Genomic DNA, 14,261 nt, shown 5'->3' on the forward strand with positions numbered 1-14,261 from the left:
TCCCCGTGACGAAAATTTCGAAAAAAACTTTGAAAATTTCCGACGCTCCAGAGTAGGTTAGGTTAGGTTAGGTTAGGTTAGGTTAGGTTAGGTTAGGTTAGGTTAGGTTAGGTTAGGTTAGGTTAGGTTAGGTTATAGCCGTTGCCATCGGTGGACTTTCGGTTTTTGAGTGAACTTTTTCGGATTTTTTCCGCTCTTTCCGATGCCGCTATTTTTTCCAAAATCTATCGGGCCGTTTTTGAGATTTTGAGGGGGGGGGGGGCAAAAATGGGGGGGGGGCGAGGGGGGGTGGGTGGGTCGGGTGCAGGATCCCCCCGCCCGTCATGTCCCCCACGGCCCCCTCCCCCCTCCCTCATTTGACCCCCCCCCGGGGGGGGTGGGGGGGGGAACGGTTGCTGGACCTATTTGGTCCTGGCATGAACTTTTCAGCCCTTGATTTATCGAAAAAAATGAGCCCCTAACCAACCCTCTCCGTAGATTGGTTCAAAAGATAGGCGTTTTTCGAAAAATATCACCCACCTAACCTGACCCGACCTAACTCAAAAAGTGATGGTCGGACGCATAAAAATTCTGCGCACCCGTTTCCGATGTCAGACTGACACCCCCCCTCAAAACCCCCCCCGCGGGGGGCGTGGGGGGGGGAACCGTCGCTGGACCTAATTGGTCCAGACATGAACTTGGTAGAGCTTGATTTATCGAACAAAACGAGCCCTCAACGAACCCTCTCCGTAGAACGGTTCAGGAGATATGAATTTTTGAAAATTATTTCGCACCTAACCTAACCTATGTCGGAAACAACGGAAATTTTCTAAGTTTTTTTCCGAAATTTTCGTTACACAGAAACTTGTTTTTTAGGCGTTTCAAACGATTCTGAGCCGATCTGTACCTATTTCGCGGGAACTTTTTTTTTTTTTTTTGAACGCACAACCCCAAAAACTTTGAAATTTTTCGAATTTTGAAAAAAAAAAATGTTACTCAGAGACTTGTTTTCTACGCGTTTCGAACGATTCTGAGCCGATCTGTACCTATTTGGCGGGTACCTTTTTTTTTTTTTTTTTGAACGCACGACCCAAAAAACTTTGAAATTTATCGAATTTCGAAAAAAAAATGTTACCCAGAGACTTGTTTTCTGGGCGTTTTGGACGATTCTGAGCCGATCGGTACCTATTTGTCGAGACTTTTTTTTTTTTTTTTCCGAATTCCACCGCCCAACTCAAAAACTTCAAAATCGCCCCGGAAAATTCCGAAAAAATTCCAGTGAACCAGTGCGGTCATCGCGGTGAAAAAACCTCCTCAGAAGCATGTCGCTAAATCTCACGGTTCGGATTTTACAGCCGGCGTTTCCGCTTTCCCGGCGACCGACTTCCGATTCGACACCACCATCGCGTTTAGATGGCCATAATCAAGCGGGGACCCGCGGTAATTCAAATTTCAAGTCGATCGGATCGATTTCAGAAAAGTTAGGACAAGTTCGGCCCTCCGAGACGTTGGATTCCGGACGGTTGGAATATGTTCGGCTTCCGGATTCTGCGGCGGCCGGAAGGTGAGAAAGGGTTCGGCTTCCCGAAACCACAACACACACGAGGGTACGAACAACGCGAAAGGTGGTCGCGGCACCCGGAAGGTTGGAATAAGTTCGGCTTCCGGATTCTACGGCGGCCGAGAGGTTAGGAAGGGTTCGGCTCCCCGAAACCACAATGCACATCTATAGTTCCAAAACCGTACACTTTACAGGGGTACTTGTGATCAAGTTTTTTGACCGCGACAGCTTGCCCAATTTTTCAGAATTTTCTTAGATTTTTTCACTGATATTTTGAAATTTTTGGAACAGGTACAAAAATAAAAAAAACGTCTTCGAAAGTTACCCTAGGTCGTCTCAGAATCGCCCGAAACGCCTAGAAAACACTTCTCCCCGTGACAAAAATTTCGAAAAAAACTTTGAAAATTTTCGAAGCTCCAGAGTAGGTTAGGTTAGGTTAGGTTAGGTTAGGTTAGGTTAGGTTAGGTTAGGTTAGGTTAGGTTAGGTTAGGTTAGGTTAGGTTAGGTTAGGTTAGGTTAGGTTAGGTTAGGTTAGGTTAGGTTAGGTTAGGTTAGGTTAGGTTAGGTTAGGTTAGGTTAGGTTAGGTTAGGTTAGGTTAGGTTAGGTTAGGTTAGGTTAGGTTAGGTTAGGTTAGGTTAGGTTAGGTTATAGCCGTGACCACCGGTCGACTTCCGGTTTTTGAGTGAACTTTTTCGGATTTTTTCCGCTCTTTCCAATGCCGCTAATTATTCCAAAATCTACCGGGCCGTTTTTGAGATTTTGAGGGGGGGGGGGGCAAAAATGGGGGGGGGCGAGGGGGGGTGGGTGGGTCGGGTGCAGGATCCCCCCGCCCGTTATGTCCCCCACGGCCCCCTCCCCCCTCCCACATTTGACCCCCCCCGGGGGGGGTGGGGGGGGAACGGTTGCTGGACCTATTTGGTCCTGGCATGAACTTTTCAGCCCTTGATTTATCGAAAAAAATGAGCCCCTAACCAACCCTCTCCGTAGATTGGTTCAAAAGATAGGCGTTTTTCGAAAAATATCACCCACCTAACCTGACCCGACCCAACTCAAAAAGTGATGGTCGGACGCATAAAAGTTCTGCGCACCCGTTTCCGATGTCAGACTGACACCCCCCCTTACAACCCCCCCCGCGGGGGGCGTGGGGGGGGAACCGTCGCTGGACCTAATTGGTCCAGACATGAACTTGGTAGAGCTTGATTTATCGAACAAAACGAGCCCTCAACGAACCCTCTCCGTAGAACGGTTCAGGAGATATGAATTTTTGAAAATTATTTTGCACCTAACCTAACCTATGTCGGAAACAACGGAAATTTTCTAAGTTTTTTTCCGAAATTTTCGTCACACAGAAACTTGTTTTTTAGGCGTTTCAAACGATTCTGAGCCGATCTGTACCTATGTCGCGGGAACTTTTTTTTTTTTTTTCGAACGCACAACCCCAAAAACTTTGAAATTTTTCGAATTTTGAAAAAAAAAAATGTTTCCTAGAGACTTGTTTTCTACGCGTTTCGAACGATTCTGAGCCGATCTGTACCTATTTCGCGGGAACTTTTTTTTTTTTTTCGAACGCACAACCCCAAAAACTTTGAAATTTTTCGAATTTTCAAAAAAAAAAATGTTACCCAGAGACTTGTTTTCTACGCGTTTCGAACGATTCTGAGCCGATCTGTACCTATCGCGCGGGAACTTTTTTTTTTTTTTTTGAACGCACAACCCCAAAAACTTTGAAATTTTTCGAATTTTGAAAAAAAAAATGTTACCCAGAGACTTGTTTTCTACGCGTTTCGAACGATTCTGAGACGATCTGTACCTATTTCGCGGGAACTTTTTTTTTTTTTTTTGAACGCACGACCCAAAAAACTTTGAAATTTATCGAATTTCGAAAAAAAAATTAGTCACCCAGAGACTTGTTTTCTGGGCGTTTTGGACGATTCTGAGCCGATCGGTACCTATTTGTCGGGAACTTTTTTTTTTTTTTTCCTAATTCCACCGCCCAACTCAAAAACTTCAAAATCGCCCCGAAAAATTCCGAAAAAATTCCAGGGGACCAGTGCGGTCATCGCGGTGAAAAAACCTCCTCAGAAGCATGTCGCTAAATCTCACGGTTCGGATTTTACAGCCGGCGTTTCCGCTTTCCCGGCGACCGACTTCCGATTCGACACCACCATCGCGTTTAGATGGCCATAATCAAGCGGGGACCCGCGGTAATTCAAATTTCAAGTCGATCGGATCGATTTCAGAAAAGTTAGGACAAGTTCGGCCCTCCGAGACGTTGGATTCCGGACGGTTGGAATATGTTCGGCTTCCGGATTCTGCGGCGGCCGAGAGGTTAGGAAGGGTTCGGCTCCCCGAAACCACAACACACACGGGGGTACGAACAACGCGAAAGGTGGTCGCGGCACCCGGAAGGTTGGAATAAGTTCGGCTTCCGGATTCTACGGCGGCCGAGAGGTTAGGAAGGGTTCGGCTCCCCGAAACCACAACACACACGGGGGTACGAACAACGCGAAAGGTGGTCGCGGCACCCGGAAGGTTGGAATAAGTTCGGCTTCCGGATTCTACGGCGGCCGAGAGGTTAGGAAGGGTTCGGCTCCCCGAAACCACAATGCACATCTATAGTTCCAAAACCGTACACTTTTCAGGGGTACTTGATATCAAGTTTTTTGACCGCGACAGCTTGCCCAATTTTTCAGAATTTTCTCAGATTTTTTCACTGATATTTTGAAATTTTTGGAACAGGTACAAAAATAAAAAAAACGTCTTCGAAAGTTACCCTGGGTCGTCTCAGAATCGCCCGAAACGCCTAGAAAACACTTCTCCCCGTGACGAAAATTTCGAAAAAAACTTTGAAAATTTCCGACGCTCCAGAGTAGGTTAGGTTAGGTTAGGTTAGGTTAGGTTAGGTTAGGTTAGGTTAGGTTAGGTTAGGTTAGGTTAGGTTAGGTTAGGTTATAGCCGTTGCCATCGGTGGACTTTCGGTTTTTGAGTGAACTTTTTCGGATTTTTTCCGCTCTTTCCGATGCCGCTATTTTTTCCAAAATCTATCGGGCCGTTTTTGAGATTTTGAGGGGGGGGGGGGCAAAAATGGGGGGGGGGGCGAGGGGGGGTGGGTGGGTCGGGTGCAGGATCCCCCCGCCCGTCATGTCCCCCACGGCCCCCTCCCCCCTCCCTCATTTGACCCCCCCCCGGGGGGGGTGGGGGGGGGAACGGTTGCTGGACCTATTTGGTCCTGGCATGAACTTTTCAGCCCTTGATTTATCGAAAAAAATGAGCCCCTAACCAACCCTCTCCGTAGATTGGTTCAAAAGATAGGCGTTTTTCGAAAAATATCACCCACCTAACCTGACCCGACCTAACTCAAAAAGTGATGGTCGGACGCATAAAAATTCTGCGCACCCGTTTCCGATGTCAGACTGACACCCCCCCTCAAAACCCCCCCCGCGGGGGGCGTGGGGGGGGGAACCGTCGCTGGACCTAATTGGTCCAGACATGAACTTGGTAGAGCTTGATTTATCGAACAAAACGAGCCCTCAACGAACCCTCTCCGTAGAACGGTTCAGGAGATATGAATTTTTGAAAATTATTTCGCACCTAACCTAACCTATGTCGGAAACAACGGAAATTTTCTAAGTTTTTTTCCGAAATTTTCGTTACACAGAAACTTGTTTTTTAGGCGTTTCAAACGATTCTGAGCCGATCTGTACCTATTTCGCGGGAACTTTTTTTTTTTTTTTTGAACGCACAACCCCAAAAACTTTGAAATTTTTCGAATTTTGAAAAAAAAAAATGTTACTCAGAGACTTGTTTTCTACGCGTTTCGAACGATTCTGAGCCGATCTGTACCTATTTGGCGGGTACCTTTTTTTTTTTTTTTTTGAACGCACGACCCAAAAAACTTTGAAATTTATCGAATTTCGAAAAAAAAATGTTACCCAGAGACTTGTTTTCTGGGCGTTTTGGACGATTCTGAGCCGATCGGTACCTATTTGTCGAGACTTTTTTTTTTTTTTTTCCGAATTCCACCGCCCAACTCAAAAACTTCAAAATCGCCCCGGAAAATTCCGAAAAAATTCCAGTGAACCAGTGCGGTCATCGCGGTGAAAAAACCTCCTCAGAAGCATGTCGCTAAATCTCACGGTTCGGATTTTACAGCCGGCGTTTCCGCTTTCCCGGCGACCGACTTCCGATTCGACACCACCATCGCGTTTAGATGGCCATAATCAAGCGGGGACCCGCGGTAATTCAAATTTCAAGTCGATCGGATCGATTTCAGAAAAGTTAGGACAAGTTCGGCCCTCCGAGACGTTGGATTCCGGACGGTTGGAATATGTTCGGCTTCCGGATTCTGCGGCGGCCGGAAGGTGAGAAAGGGTTCGGCTTCCCGAAACCACAACACACACGAGGGTACGAACAACGCGAAAGGTGGTCGCGGCACCCGGAAGGTTGGAATAAGTTCGGCTTCCGGATTCTACGGCGGCCGAGAGGTTAGGAAGGGTTCGGCTCCCCGAAACCACAATGCACATCTATAGTTCCAAAACCGTACACTTTACAGGGGTACTTGTGATCAAGTTTTTTGACCGCGACAGCTTGCCCAATTTTTCAGAATTTTCTTAGATTTTTTCACTGATATTTTGAAATTTTTGGAACAGGTACAAAAATAAAAAAAACGTCTTCGAAAGTTACCCTAGGTCGTCTCAGAATCGCCCGAAACGCCTAGAAAACACTTCTCCCCGTGACAAAAATTTCGAAAAAAACTTTGAAAATTTTCGAAGCTCCAGAGTAGGTTAGGTTAGGTTAGGTTAGGTTAGGTTAGGTTAGGTTAGGTTAGGTTAGGTTAGGTTAGGTTAGGTTAGGTTAGGTTAGGTTAGGTTAGGTTAGGTTAGGTTAGGTTAGGTTAGGTTAGGTTAGGTTAGGTTAGGTTAGGTTAGGTTAGGTTAGGTTAGGTTAGGTTAGGTTAGGTTAGGTTAGGTTAGGTTAGGTTAGGTTAGGTTAGGTTAGGTTAGGTTAGGTTAGGTTAGGTTAGGTTAGGTTAGGTTAGGTTAGGTTAGGTTAGGTTAGGTTAGGTTAGGTTAGGTTAGGTTAGGTTAGGTTAGGTTAGGTTAGGTTAGGTTAGGTTAGGTTAGGTTATAGCCGTTGCCATCGGTGGACTTTCGGTTTTTGAGTGAACTTTTTCGGATTTTTTCCGCTCTTTCCGATGCCGCTATTTATTCCAAAATCTATCGGGCCGTTTTTGAGATTTTGAGGGGGGGGGGGGCAAAAATGGGGGGGGGGCGAGGGGGGGTGGGTGAGTCGGGTGCAGGATCCCCCCGCCCGTCATGTCCCCCACGGCCCCCTCCCCCCTCCCCCATTTGACCCCCCCGGGGGGGGGGGTGGGGGGGGAACGGTTGCTGGACCTATTTGGTCCTGGCATGAACTTTTCAGCCCTTGATTTATCGAAAAAAATGAGCCCCTAACCAACCCTCTCCGTAGATTGGTTCAAAAGATAGGCGTTTTTCGAAAAATATCACCCACCTAACCTGACCCGACCCAACTCAAAAAGTGACGGTCGGACGCATAAAAATTCTGCGCACCCGTTTCCGATGTCAGACTGACACCCCCCCTCAAAACCCCCCCCGCGGGGGGCGTGGGGGGGGGACCGTCGCTGGACCTAATTGGTCCAGACATGAACTTGGTAGAGCTTGATTTATCGAACAAAACGAGCCCTCAACGAACCCTTTCCGTAGAACGGTTCAGGAGATATGAATTTTTGAAAATTATTTCGCACCTAACCTAACCTATGTCGGAAACAACGGAAATTTTCTAAGTTTTTTTTCGAAATTTTCGTCACACAGAAACTTGTTTTTTAGGCGTTTCAAACGATTCTGAGCCGATCTGTACCTATTTCGCGGGAACTTTTTTTTTTTTTTTTGAACGCACAACCCCAAAAACTTTGAAATTTTTCGAATTTTGAAAAAAAAAAATGTTACCCAGAGACTTGTTTTCTACGCGTTTCGAACGATTCTGAGCCGATCTGTACCTATCTCGCGGGAACTTTTTTTTTTTTTTTTGAACGCACAACCCCAAAAACTTTGAAATTTTTCGAATTTTGAAAAAAAAAAATGTTACCCAGAGACTTGTTTTCTACGCGTTTCGAACGATTCTGAGCCGATCTGTACCTATTTCGCGGGAACTTTTTTTTTTTTTTTTGAACGCACAACCCCGAAAACTTTGAAATTTTTCGAATTTTGAAAAAAAAAATGTTACCCAGAGACTTGTTTTCTACGCGTTTCGAACGATTCTGAGACGATCTGTACCTATTTCGCGGGAACTTTTTTTTTTTTTTTTCCTAATTTCACCGCCCAACTCAAAAACTTCAAAATCGCCCCGGAAAATTCCGAAAAAATTCCAGTAAACCAGTGCGGTCAACGCGGTAAAAAAACCTCCTCAGAAGCATGTCGCTAAATCTCACGGTTCGGATTTTACAGCCGGCGTTTCCGCTTTCCCGGCGACCGACTTCCGATTCGACACCACCATCGCGTTTAGATGGCCATAATCAAGCGGGGACCCGCGGTAATTCAAATTTCAAGTCGATCGGATCGATTTCAGAAAAGTTAGGACAAGTTCGGCCCTCCGAGACCTTGGATTCCGGACGGTTGGAATATGTTCGGCTTCCGGATTCTGCGGCGGCCGGAAGGTGAGAAAGGGTTCGGCTTCCCGAAACCACAACACACACGAGGGTACGAACAACGCGAAAGGTGGTCGCGGCACCCGGAAGGTTGGAATAAGTTCGGCTTCCGGATTCTACGGCGGCCGAGAGGTTAGGAAGGGTTCGGCTCCCCGAAACCACAACACACACGGGGGTACGAACAACGCGAAAGGTGGTCGCGGCACCCGGAAGGTTGGAATAAGTTCGGCTTCCGGATTCTACGGCGGTCGAGAGGTTAGGAAGGGTTCGGCTCCCCGAAACCACAACACACACGGGGGTACGAACAACGCGAAAGGTGGTCGCGGCACCCGGAAGGTTGGAATAAGTTCGGCTTCCGGATTCTACGGCGGCCGAGAGGTTAGGAAGGGTTCGGCTCCCCGAAACCACAATGCACATCTATAGTTCCAAAACCGTACACTTTTCAGGGGTACTTGTGATCAAGTTTTTTGACCGCGACAGCTTGCCCAATTTTTCAGAATTTTCTGAGATTTTTTCACTGATATTTTGAAATTTTTGGAACAGGTACAAAAATAAAAAAAACGTCTCCGAAAGTTACCCTAGGTCGTCTCAGAATCGCCCGAAACGCCCAGAAAACACTTCTCCCCGTGACGAAAATTTCGAAAAAAACTTTGAAAATTTCCGACGCTCCAGAGTAGGTTAGGTTAGGTTAGGTTAGGTTAGGTTAGGTTAGGTTAGGTTAGGTTAGGTTAGGTTAGGTTAGGTTAGGTTAGGTTAGGTTAGGTTAGGTTAGGTTAGGTTAGGTTAGGTTAGGTTAGGTTAGGTTAGGTTAGGTTAGGTTAGGTTAGGTTAGGTTATAGCCGTGACCACCGGTCGACTTCCGGTTTTTGAGTGAACTTTTTCGGATTTTTTCCGCTCTTTCCAATGCCGCTAATTATTCCAAAATCTACCGGGCCGTTTTTGAGATTTTGAGGGGGGGGGGGGGCAAAAATGGGGGGGGGCGAGGGGGGGTGGGTGGGTCGGGTGCAGGATCCCCCCGCCCGTTATGTCCCCCACGGCCCCCTTCCCCCTCCCCCATTTGACCCCCCCTGGGGGGGGTGGGGGGGGGACGGTTGCTGGACCTATTTGGTCCTGGCATGAACTTTTCAGCCCTTGATTTATCGAAAAAAATGAGCCCCTAACCAACCCTCTCCGTAGATTGGTTCAAAAGATAGGCGTTTTTCGAAAAATATCACCCACCTAACCTGACCCGACCCAACCCAAAAAGTGATGGTCGGACGCATAAAAATTCTGCGCACCCGTTTCCGATGTCAGACTGACACCCCCCCTCACAACCCCCCCCGCGGGGGGCGTGGGGGGGGAACCGTCGCTGGACCTAATTGGTCCAGACATGAACTTGGTAGAGCTTGATTTATCGAACAAAACGAGCCCTCAACGAACCCTCTCCGTAGAACGGTTCAGGAGATATGAATTTTTGAAAATTATTTTGCACCTAACCTAACCTATGTCGGAAACAACGGAAATTTTCTAAGTTTTTTTCCGAAATTTTCGTCACACAGAAACTTGTTTTCTACGCGTTTCGAACGATTCTGAGCCGATCTGTACCTATCTCGCGGGAACTTTTTTTTTTTTTTTTTGAACGCACAACCCCAAAAACTTTGAAATTTATCGAATTTCGAAAAAAAAATTAGTCACCCAGAGACTTGTTTTCTGGGCGTTTTGGACGATTCTGAGCCGATCGGTACCTATTTGTCGGGAACTTTTTTTTTTTTTTTCCTAATTCCACCGCCCAACTCAAAAACTTCAAAATCGCCCCGGAAAATTCCGAAAAAATTCCAGTGAACCAGTGCGGTCATCGCGGTGAAAAAACCTCCTCAGAAGCATGTCGCTAAATCTCACGGTTCGGATTTTACAGCCGGCGTTTCCGCTTTCCCGGCGACCGACTTCCGATTCGACACCACCATCGCGTTTAGATGGCCATAATCAAGCGGGGACCCGCGGTAATTCAAATTTCAAGTCGATCGGATCGATTTCAGAAAAGTTAGGACAAGTTCGGCCCTCCGAGACATTGGATTCCGGACAGTTGGAATATGTTCGGCTTCCGGATTCTGCGGCGGCCGGAAGGTGAGAAAGGGTTCGGCTTCCCGAAACCACAACACACACGAGGGTACGAACAACGCGAAAGGTGGTCGCGGCACCCGGAAGGTTGGAATAAGTTCGGCTTCCGGATTCTACGGCGGCCGAGAGGTTAGGAAGGGTTCGGCTCCCCGAAACCACAACACACACGGGGGTACGAACAACGCGAGAGGTGGTCGCGGCACCCGGAAGGTTGGAATAAGTTCGGCTTCCGGATTCTACGGCGGCCGAGAGGTTAGGAAGGGTTCGGCTCCCCGAAACCACAACACACACGGGGGTACGAACAACGCGACAGGTGGTCGCGGCACCCGGAAGGTTGGAATAAGTTCGGCTTCCGGATTCTACGGCGGCCGAGAGGTTAGGAAGGGTTCGGCTCCCCGAAACCACAATGCACATCTATAGTTTCAAAACCGTACACTTTTCAGGGGTACTTGATATCAAGTTTTTTGACCGCGACAGCTTGCCCAATTTTTCAGAATTTTCTCAGATTTTTTCACTGATATTTTAAAATTTTTGGAACAGGTACAAAAATGAAAAAAACGTCTTCGAAAGTTACCCTGGGTCGTCTCAGAATCGCCCGAAACGCCTAGAAAACACTTCTCTCCGTGACGAAAATTTCGAAAAAAACTTTGAAAATTTCCGACGCTCCAGAGAAGGTTAGGTTAGGTTAGGTTAGGTTAGGTTAGGTTAGGTTAGGTTAGGTTAGGTTAGGTTAGGTTAGGTTAGGTTAGGTTAGGTTAGGTTAGGTTAGGTTAGGTTAGGTTAGGTTAGGTTAGGTTAGGTTAGGTTAGGTTAGGTTAGGTTAGGTTAGGTTAGGTTAGGTTAGGTTAGGTTAGGTTATAGCCATGACCACCGGTCGACTTCCGGTTTTTGAGTGAACTTTTTCGGATTTTTTCCGCTCTTTCCAATGCCGCTAATTATTCCAAAATCTACCGGGCCGTTTTTGAGATTTTGAGGGGGGGGGGGGGGCAAAAATGGGGGGGGGGCGAGGGGGGGTGGGTGGGTCGGGTGCAGGATCCCCCCGCCCGTTATGTCCCCCACGGCCCCCTCCCCCCTCCCCCATTTGACCCCCCCCCGGGGGGGGTGGGGGGGGGAACGGTTGCTGGACCTATTTGGTCCTGGCATGAACTTTTCAGCCCTTGATTTATCGAAAAAAATTAGCCCCTAACCAACCCTCTCCGTAGCTTGGTTCAAAAGATAGGCGTTTTTCGAAAAATATCACCCACCTAACCTGACCCGACCCAACTCAAAAAGTGATGGTCGGACGCATAAAAGTTCTGCGCACCCGTTTCCGATGTCAGACTGACACCCCCCCTCAAAACCCCCCCCGCGGGGGGCGTGGGGGGGGAACCGTCGCTGGACCTAATTGGTCCAGACATGAACTTGGTAGAGCTTGATTTATCGAACAAAACGAGCCCTCAACGAACCCTCTCCGTAGAACGGTTTAGGAGATATGAATTTTTGAAAATTATTTTGCACCTAACCTAACCTATGTCGGAAACAACGGAAATTTTCTAAGTTTTTTTCCGAAATTTTCGTCACACAGAAACTTGTTTTTTAGGCGTTTTAAACGATTCTGAGCCGATCTGTACCTATTTCGCGGGAACTTTTTTTTTTTTTTTTGAACGCACAACCCCAAAAACTTTGAAATTTTTCGAATTTTCAAAAAAAAAAATGTTACCCAGAGACTTGTTTTCTACGCGTTTCGAACGATTCTTAGCCGATCTGTACCTATTTGGCGGGTACTTTTTTTTTTTTTTTTTGAACGCACGACCCAAAAAACTTTGAAATTTATCGAATTTCGAAAAAAAAATTAGTCACCCAGAGACTAGTTTTCTGGGCGTTTTGGACGATTCTGAGCCGATCGGTACCTATTTGTCGGGAACTTTTTTTTTTTTTTTCCTAATTCCACCGCCCAACTCAAAAACTTCAAAATCGCCCCGGAAAATTCCGAAAAAATTCCAGTGAACCAGTGCGGTCATCGCGGTGAAAAAACCTCCTCAGAAGCATGTCGCTAAATCTCACGGTTCGGATTTTACAGCCGGCGTTTCCGCTTTCCCGGCGACCGACTTCCGATTCGACACCACCATCGCGTTTAGATGGCCATAATCAAGCGGGGACCCGCGGTAATTCAAATTTCAAGTCGATCGGATCGATTTCAGAAAAGTTAGGACAAGTTCGGCCCTCCGAGACCTTGGATTCCGGACGGTTGGAATATGCTCGGCTTCCGGATTCTGCGGCGGCCGGAAGGTGAGAAAGGGTTCGGCTTCCCGAAACCACAACACACACGAGGGTACGAACAACGCGAAAGGTGGTCGCGGCACCCGGAAGGTTGGAATAAGTTCGGCTTCCGGATTCTACGGCGGCCGAGAGGTTAGGAAGGGTTCGGCTCCCCGAAACCACAACACACACGGGGGTACGAACAACGCGAAAGGTGGTCGCGGCACCCGGAAGGTTGGAATAAGTTCGGCTTCCGGATTCTACGGCGGCCGAGAGGTTAGGAAGGGTTCGGCTCCCCGAAACCACAACACACACGGGGGTACGAACAACGCGAAAGGTGGTCGCGGCACCCGGAAGGTTGGAATAAGTTCGGCTTCCGGATTATACGGCGGCCGAGAGGTTAGGAAGGGTTCGGCTCCCCGAAACCACAATGCACATCTATAGTTCCAAAACCGTACACTTTTCAGGGGTACTTGATATCAAGTTTTTTGACCGCGACAGCTTGCCCAATTTTTCAGAATTTTCTCAGATTTTTTCACTGATATTTTGAAATTTTTGGAACAGGTACAAAAATAAAAAAAAAACGTCTTCGAAAGTTACCCTGGGTCGTCTCAGAATCGCCCGAAACGCCTAGAAAACACTTCTCCCCGTGACGAAAATTTCGAAAAAAACTTTGAAAATTTCCGACGCTCCAGAGTAGGTTAGGTTAGGTTAGGTTAGGTTAGGTTAGGTTAGGTTAGGTTAGGTTAGGTTAGGTTAGGTTAGGTTAGGTTAGGTTAGGTTAGGTTAGGTTAGGTTAGGTTAGGTTAGGTTAGGTTAGGTTAGGTTAGGTTAGGTTAGGTTAGGTTAGGTTAGGTTAGGTTAGGTTAGGTTAGGTTAGGTTAGGTTAGGTTAGGTTAGGTTAGGTTAGGTTAGGTTAGGTTAGGTTATAGCCATGACCACCGGTCGACTTCCGGTTTTTGAGTGAACTTTTTCGGATTTTTTCCGCTCTTTCCAATGCCGCTAATTATTCCAAAATCTACCGGGCCGTTTTTGAGATTTTGAGGGGGGGGGGGGGCAAAAATGGGGGGGGGGCGAGGGGGGGTGGGTGGGTCGGGTGCAGGATCCCCCCGCCCGTTATGTCCCCCACGGCCCCCTCCCCCCTCCCCCATTTGACCCCCCCCGGGGGGGGTGGGGGGGGAACGGTTGCTGGACCTATTTGGTCCTGGCATGAACTTTTCAGCCCTTGATTTATCGAAAAAAATTAGCCCCTAACCAACCCTCTCCGTAGCTTGGTTCAAAAGATAGGCGTTTTTCGAAAAATATCACCCACCTAACCTGACCCGACCCAACTCAAAAAGTGATGGTCGGACGCATAAAAGTTCTGCGCACCCGTTTCCGATGTCAGACTGACACCCCCCCTCAAAACCCCCCCCGCGGGGGGCGTGGGGGGGGAACCGTCGCTGGACCTAATTGGTCCAGACATGAACTTGGTAGAGCTTGATTTATCGAACAAAACGAGCCCTCAACGAACCCTCTCCGTAGAACGGTTTAGGAGATATGAATTTTTGAAAATTATTTTGCACCTAACCTAACCTATGTCGGAAACAACGGAAATTTTCTAAGTTTTTTTCCGAAATTTTCGTCACACAGAAACTTGTTTTTTAGGCGTTTTAAACGATTCTGAGCCGATCTGTACCTATTTCGCGGGAACTTTTTTTTTTTTTTTTGAACGCACAACC

Source organism: Diprion similis, chromosome 5 (genome assembly GCF_021155765.1).
Source record: "Diprion similis isolate iyDipSimi1 chromosome 5, iyDipSimi1.1, whole genome shotgun sequence".
Taxonomy (NCBI): domain Eukaryota; kingdom Metazoa; phylum Arthropoda; class Insecta; order Hymenoptera; family Diprionidae; genus Diprion; species Diprion similis.